Raw genomic sequence first — 7,241 nt, 5'->3', positions numbered from 1 at the left:
TTCTCCTTGGTTCTAGGATGGTTCTCTCCTTGGTTGGTTTCCATCCAACTTGGTCAAGTCTACACCATAACTCAAGGGGTCTTCAAACTTGGCAACTCTAAGACTTGTGGACTTCAATTCCCAGAATTCCTCAGCCAGCCCTGGCTGGCTGAGGAATTCTGGGAGTTGTAGTCCACAAGTCTTAAAATTACCAAGTTTGAAGACCCCTGCCATAACTGTTTTCATTTCCTGTTTTTTGAGAAGTCTTAAAGTCATCGGAAGGTCTTCAGCCCAGCACATGCACAAACAATCGTCATCAAAGTGTCTGGTGATATTTATTATAAAATAAAGCCTAAATGCAAAAAAAATATATCTGCAGCTGTAAAAGCAGTTTTAACTTGCATGGTATCGGAGGAATTAAGCAATAAAAGCAGCTGCAATGAATGAAAAACAACCCAAGCCATCTGCTTGGTCTATGTCTATGATTTCCTATAAAAGGCTTATACAATGTTGTTCATAGAAGTGAAAAGTAGGCAAACTAAAATTCCTTGTTAGTGAAGATTTTAGAGTGTTTCTTTGGTGGAATCCCCCCCCAAACCATGCAGACATCCACACATATTTTGACTTGTGTCCAAAAATTGCAGGTGGTCCAAAATGCAGTTTCCCCTGATGCTTGTCCTCAAAGAACAACACTGTCTACCGACTGCCAGTGGAGACACAATTAAAGATGGCAGGACTGATCATGGAAACCCTCAAGGGTCAGGGCAGCCTTTCTCAAACTTGGCCATTTTTAAGACATGTGGACTTCAAGGCCCAGCGAGCACCTTTCCAACTCCATTGATACATTATTCAGTGCACCCTGTTAAAATTTGCCAATTTCATTCAGGAATGAAAGAGGAAAATAAGGGGTCTACTGGAAGTGAGGGTAACATGACCTTCTCTGCTACAAACATTGTATTTTGCAACAGCTTAGCTTCTGTGGTTCCTTCAGGCATTTTTTAAAGCTGCTGACCCTGCCTTTAACCACAATTGATTGTTCTTGATGACCATCTGATTCAATGCATGTTTGTCTTTTGCTTCTTATTCTGTGTCTTGTGCTGCTCATAATGGGTGAGAGAAACCATGGAGGAGGAGGAGGAGGAGGAGCAGGAGCAGGAGCAGGAGGAGGAGGAGGAGAGGAGGAGAAAAAAAGAAGAAGAAAAAGAAAGGAGGACAAGAGAAGAAGAAGAAGAAAGAAAGAATAAAAAGGAGAAGATGAAGAAGAGGAGGAGGAGAAGAGAAGAAGAAGAAAGAAAGGAGGAGGAGAAGATGAAGAAGGAAGAAGAAGAAGAAGAAGAAGAAGAAGAAGAAGAAGAAGAAGAAGAAGAAGAAGAAGAAGAAGAAGAAGAAGAAGAAGAAGAAGAAGAAGAAGAAACATGTCCCACATTTGTATTATTGTTTGAAAGTTATAAATAATTCCTGACCAAGATGTTCTCCTTGGTAGCTATTTCTGCTTTTGGCTCTTGATGTGTTGGAGCATCTGTCTACTTGGCTGTCCCTTTAGTACTTGGACATCCAACATTCTAGATCGGCAGAAGCAGCATGAATGAAGACATGAAGCAGCCTCCCGCATGCCAGGAGGAATACAAGGGGTCCCTTTCACGACCTTAATGAAATCATTAATTATGTCAGCAACTCAAGTGATAGATCTCCAAATGCTTCGCACAGCCTTTGCTACCTTCCAACCTCTAAAGAGGGTCTTCTCACACAGATGTGGCTTAGCACAAATAGCCCTACAGATCCGTAGATCCCTCATTCAATTGCTTTTTTTTTTTGCTTTGACTTTTTTTAAAAAAAAAGAGCTCAGCTCACATTCCGACTCCCAAAAGTTGACCGGCTCACTGCATCCTGTGTTGGTACCATGATGCAACCGAAGCTAACTTCTTAGATCCCCAAATATACCACAAATCATATTCCTCAGGCGACGCCTTCAATAGCCTGCTTTCATTTTGGTTAAAGTTTGCCCTGAGCTCCTTTCCAATATTTCAGGGCAGTTTTTAGCACCTTCCAGCAGCATTTTTTCTTGATATAAACATTCACATGTGTTTACCTTCTCAGAGACTTTGCTAAAAAAAGACTCTATATGTGTAAGCTAGTATCTGAGCTTCCCCCAGCCGAGGAGGAATTCAAAGTTTCCAGGAAAAGTGTGGGAGAAAAAGCCAACTCTATTTTCAATGATAAAGGAAGATAAGTTCCATTGTACCTGTTGTTTTCAGTTCGACTGGTTCTACGGGAATATTATATACTCTTACTTGCTGTGGTGCAGTCTTTATCTCGGGACCTTTCATGGAGGATCTTAGGCCCATCCCAGGAGAATTCAGTTTAAAATCCCCCTAATCAAACTCTCCTGGTTGTGGCCAAACACATTTCGACTTCTGAGGTGTGGCCCACCCTCGTCTCAGAGCCCATTGTTGAGGCAACTCAGTTCACAGCCTACGCAGCCAAATCCCATTTGTCAACATTTGGGTGTTGTACAATGCCAAGCCTGTCAGGATGTTATTACTCTAGTTTATTGAACAGGCTTATGAATCCCAGAAGTCCAAAGAGGAAAAATAATCAGTGGACACAATTTAGTACAAAGTATGAGAGGCTAATAATATGCAGGGCAATCAAATAGGAACTTGGCAATTTAGCACAAGGAACATAGAGTGGAACGTAGAATAATAGGGCTGGGAGGAATGTTGGAGGTCTCCTGGTTGACCCTCTGCTCAAGTAGGAGATCCTATGCCCTTCTGGACAACTGGATGTCCAACCTCTTCTTGAGAATCTCCAGGGATGGAGCACCCGCAACCTCCAGAGATAAGCCATTCCACTGATGAATTGTTCTCATGGACAGGAAATGTCTCCAACCTCTAGGTTGCTTCTCTCTTTAATGAACTTCCACCCATTACTTCTGGTCCTGCCTTCAGATGCTTTGGAGGTTGACCCCTTCTTCTCTGTGACAGCCGCTCAAGTCCTGGGAGACTGCTAGGAGACTGAAGGACCCTTAGTCCTTCTCTTTCTTAGACTACACGTACCTAGTTCCATCTATCTTTCAACATATAGTTTATCCTTTAGAGCAGGGGTAGGCAACCTTGGCTCTTTTATGACCCGTGGACTTCAACTCCCAGAATTCCTGAGCCAGCTTGGCTCAGCTTGGAAACCATTCCCTTTCCCCTCAGCATGGCTGGCTCAGGAATTCTGGGAGTTGAAGTCCACGGGTCATAAAAGAGCCAAGGTGGCCTACCCCTGCTCTAGACCCTTACCATCAAGATCATCAACTGAGTGAGCCAGCCATGTGCAGCAGCAACCAAAAAAGCTAACGCAATCCTGGGTTGTATAAACAGAGGCATAGAATCAAGATCACACGAGGTATTATTACCGCTTTATAAAACCTTAGTGAGGCCACACTTGGAATACTGCAGCCAATTTTGGTCACCATATCACAAAAAAGAGGTTGAGACTTTGGAAAAAAAATTCAGAGAAGAGCAAGTAAGATGATCCAAGGCCTGGAGACCAAAACATACGAAGAATGACCGCAGGACTTGGGTCTGGCTAGTCTAAAGAAAAGAAGAAACAGGGGTGACATGATAGCAGTTTTCCAGTATTTGAGGGGCTGCCACAGAGAAGAAGGGGTCAAGCTATTCTCCAAAGGACCAGAGGGAAGGACGAGAAACAATGGTTGGAAACTGATCAAAGAGAGAAGCAACCTGGAATTAAGGAGAAACTTCCTGACAGTGAGGACAATTAATCAGTGGAACAGTTTTTGCCTCCAGAAATCATGGGCGGTCAATCACTGAAAATTTTCAAGAAGAGACTGGACAATCACCTGTCTGAGATGGTCTAGGTTCTCCTGCTGGAGCAGGGGGCTGGACTAGAAGACCTCCAAGGTCCCTTCCAGCTCTATTCTATTCCATTCTAAATAGGAACCACAGGAGTCAGTAAGCTCAATCCGATTCCATTCAAAGATGAAAATATGTGGTAGAATGTCAGAATCTTGCAGAAGTTTCCAGAAGCATCTAGCAGTTGACTGGGCCTATTTAGAAGAAGGCTGGAGATTTTAGACCTTCCGAAACACTCCGAGTCTTCACACTGGGTCCTGCTTGCTGCTTTGTGATGTCACTTTGATAGTTCTTGCTACTACTTTTTCCCAGGGGCATCCTATTCCTAGCCTTTGTTTCTGAGAGAGATGGAATTCTGTGGTACTTTTCTTGGCAATTAAAAATATTTTTAAAAATGCAATAAACAATGGAATAATAGAGTTGGAAGGCCATCTAGTCCAAACCCCTGCTCAGGCAGGAAACCCTATACCAGGGGTAGGCAACCTTGGCTCTTTTATGACTCGTGGACTTCAACTCCCAGAATTCCTGAGCCAGCCATGGTACCCTAGGAATTCTGGGAGTTGAAGTCCAAGAGTCATGAAGGGGCCATAATTCCCCCATGCTGGCTGAGGAATTCTGGGAGTTGAAGTCCACGAGTCATGAAGGGGCCATAGTTCCCCCATGCTGGCTGAGGAATTCTGGGAGTTGAAGTCAACGAGTCATGAAGGGGCCATAATTCCCCCATGCTGGCTGAGGAATTCTGGGAGTTGAAGTCCACGAGTCATGAAGGGGCCATAGTTCCCCCATGCTGGCTGAGGAATTCTGGGAGTTGAAGTCCACGAGTCATAAAAGAGCCAAGGTTGCCTACCCCTGCCCTATACCATTCCAGAGAAGTGGCTGTCCAGTCTTAAAAGCCTCTACTGATGGAGCATCCATAACTTCTGGAAGCAAGTCGTTCCACTGGTTAATTGCCTTCACTGTCAAAAAACTTCTTACTTCTAGGTTGCTTCTCATCTTGACTAGTTTCCATCCATTGTTTCTTATCTTACCTACAGGTGCTTTGGTCAATACGTTGGTCCCCTCTTCCTTGTGGCAGCCCTTCAAGTATTGAGAGGCTGCTATCATGTCACCCCTGATCCTTTTTTTCCCATTAGACTGGGTAGACCCAGTTCTGGATTTGGGTTAAGAGGAAGGGACTGACCCAATGCCCTTCCCTCATGAGACTCCTTGGCTGAGGGGGAACCTAGAACGTAGAACATGGGTCTCACCCACTTCCGTTTCAGCATCTTCACCACTAGACATGCTGGCTCTCTAAAAGCACATGACTGAATGACACACAGCTGAATTGCATTATGTGCATCCAATTGGGCACACCAAGATCTACCCCCACTTTCTGGTTACCAGTTTTGAGTCATATTCCTCCACCACATCTACAAAGGGAAAATGCTCCTGTGTAGGAGTATAAGAAAATAATTAGTAATATTCTCCTGCCAATCAATCTCTGATGCTGTATTTAACAGGCTTTGCTCCAGACATCCACCTATTAGGACAGCCAGAAACCTGTTGGATAATAACTTCAATCTGCTTCAGGCCTGGACACAAGAGTGGTCCTCTATGGCCCCTCCAGAGTGTCACGACAATCCCTGCTTTGCAGCTGAATCAAAAGGAACCAATCCATCCCGTAAGATCTGGTTGTTCCTCGATAGGATTAGGAATTAACGTAGCAATTGCACTAGTCTCCTCCATCAGTGGCGACAGCTCTCCTCTGTGGAGTGGGCTTGTGGTGCTCTGAAGCGCAGAGGCGGACATATTGTGGGACCGGGTCCTCTCAGCGCATCTCAGAGAAACCCCAGAGACTTTGTGTATGCAACTCCAGTGTGTATCGACTTTGCAAACATCCCACCTTTAAATCTGTAGACAGAGTAAATAGTTTCATATTTGCTCACGGAGAATGCAACTGTCATATGCTTTTTAATGGTTTTTCCCTATGCTAAATAAATAATCTATAAGCAAGTAAAGGCACGAGGATGTATATGGAACACATTGCGCTCTTTTCCAAGGGGCAGGAAGTAAAAGAAGAAGGGGGGGGAAACCTCTTGGAACTAAGTGGGAGTTCGGTGCTAAGTGCCAGTGAAGGAAAAAGGTTATGAATCAGCCTCAACGCATTTTCAAACTGACCTTATTTTCAAGTCCCGTTGAAAAAGAACAATAAAAATATATGGCGAGGATTGTAATGCACACGACAAAGCAAACAGGACAAGCATTATGGAAACTTTCAGCTGCCTGTAGGGTGACTTCAAAGATTGTATTAAACATTTATGGATACCCAAAGCAGCAATAAACCGCTAAAATTAATTGCTTGCTTGATATTCCATGAACTTGGAAAAAGACTTATGGGCTTAAGGAAGAACTAACATGCATCCCTGCCATCAACAATAAAAGGGAAATTTTGCAAAAACACTCACTTGCTAATCAGTTCCATCACTTCAAAACATTGCATTGTTTGTCCTATGACATTTAGCCAAGTCGGTTTAAAAAGATACTTCGATAGCTTGTTTTCACTCAATGGATCTCAAAAGGCCTTGGGGAGGAGGGGGTCTCCAATTATACATGGCCACACATTCATAGGGATACAAAAATGCCCTTGTGGAGGGTCAAGTGATAAAATCCTTATTTAGGAAATTATGAGCTCACATTTTCAAAACAATACGCATCCTTGTCCATAGAAACATTTCCCTTATACCTCACTCCGTAACGAAGCAAATGTACTTTTTTACTTAAATACTGTAACACAGCGGAGAAGGCATAGAAAGTTACAGCCAAGCCTACCTTTTACCCTCGTAACCTTGTTAAAACCTGTTGCACGAAATTGCAAGGAAAAAGCTAACAGCTGTTAAAAATCAGGGTGTTAATGAGTTGCCCTTGTAATAAAGGTTTCTTAAAGAGAAAGACTTCACATTTCAGCTGGCTGCAAAATGTAAGTGGTATGATATGACATAGTGTGGTAAAGAAGGAGGAGTCCATTATGTATGCATGTAAAACTTTTATATGTATGTATATGTATATGCAGATGATACCACTCTAATGGCAGAAAGTGAAGAGGAACTAAAGAGCCTCTTGTTGCAGGTGAAGAAGGAGAGTGCAAAACTTGGCTTCAAACTTAACATTAAGAAAACCAAGATCGTGGCATCCGGCCCTCTCAATTCCTGGCAATAGATGGGGAAGAAATGGAGGTAGTGACAGATTTTATTTTCCTGGGCTCCAAGATCACTGCAGATGGGGACTGCAGCCAAGAAATTAAAAGACGCTTGCTCCTGGGGAGGAAAGCCATGGCAAATCTAGACAGCACACTAAAAAGCAGAGACATCACCCTGTCAACAAAAGTGCGTATAGTCAAGGCTATGGTCTTCCCAGTTGCAATGT

The sequence above is a fragment of the Vipera berus genome (assembly GCF_964194415.1).
Source record: "Vipera berus genome assembly, chromosome: 6".
NCBI lineage: Eukaryota > Metazoa > Chordata > Lepidosauria > Squamata > Viperidae > Vipera > Vipera berus.
Note: the sequence above shows the minus strand (reverse complement) of the source record.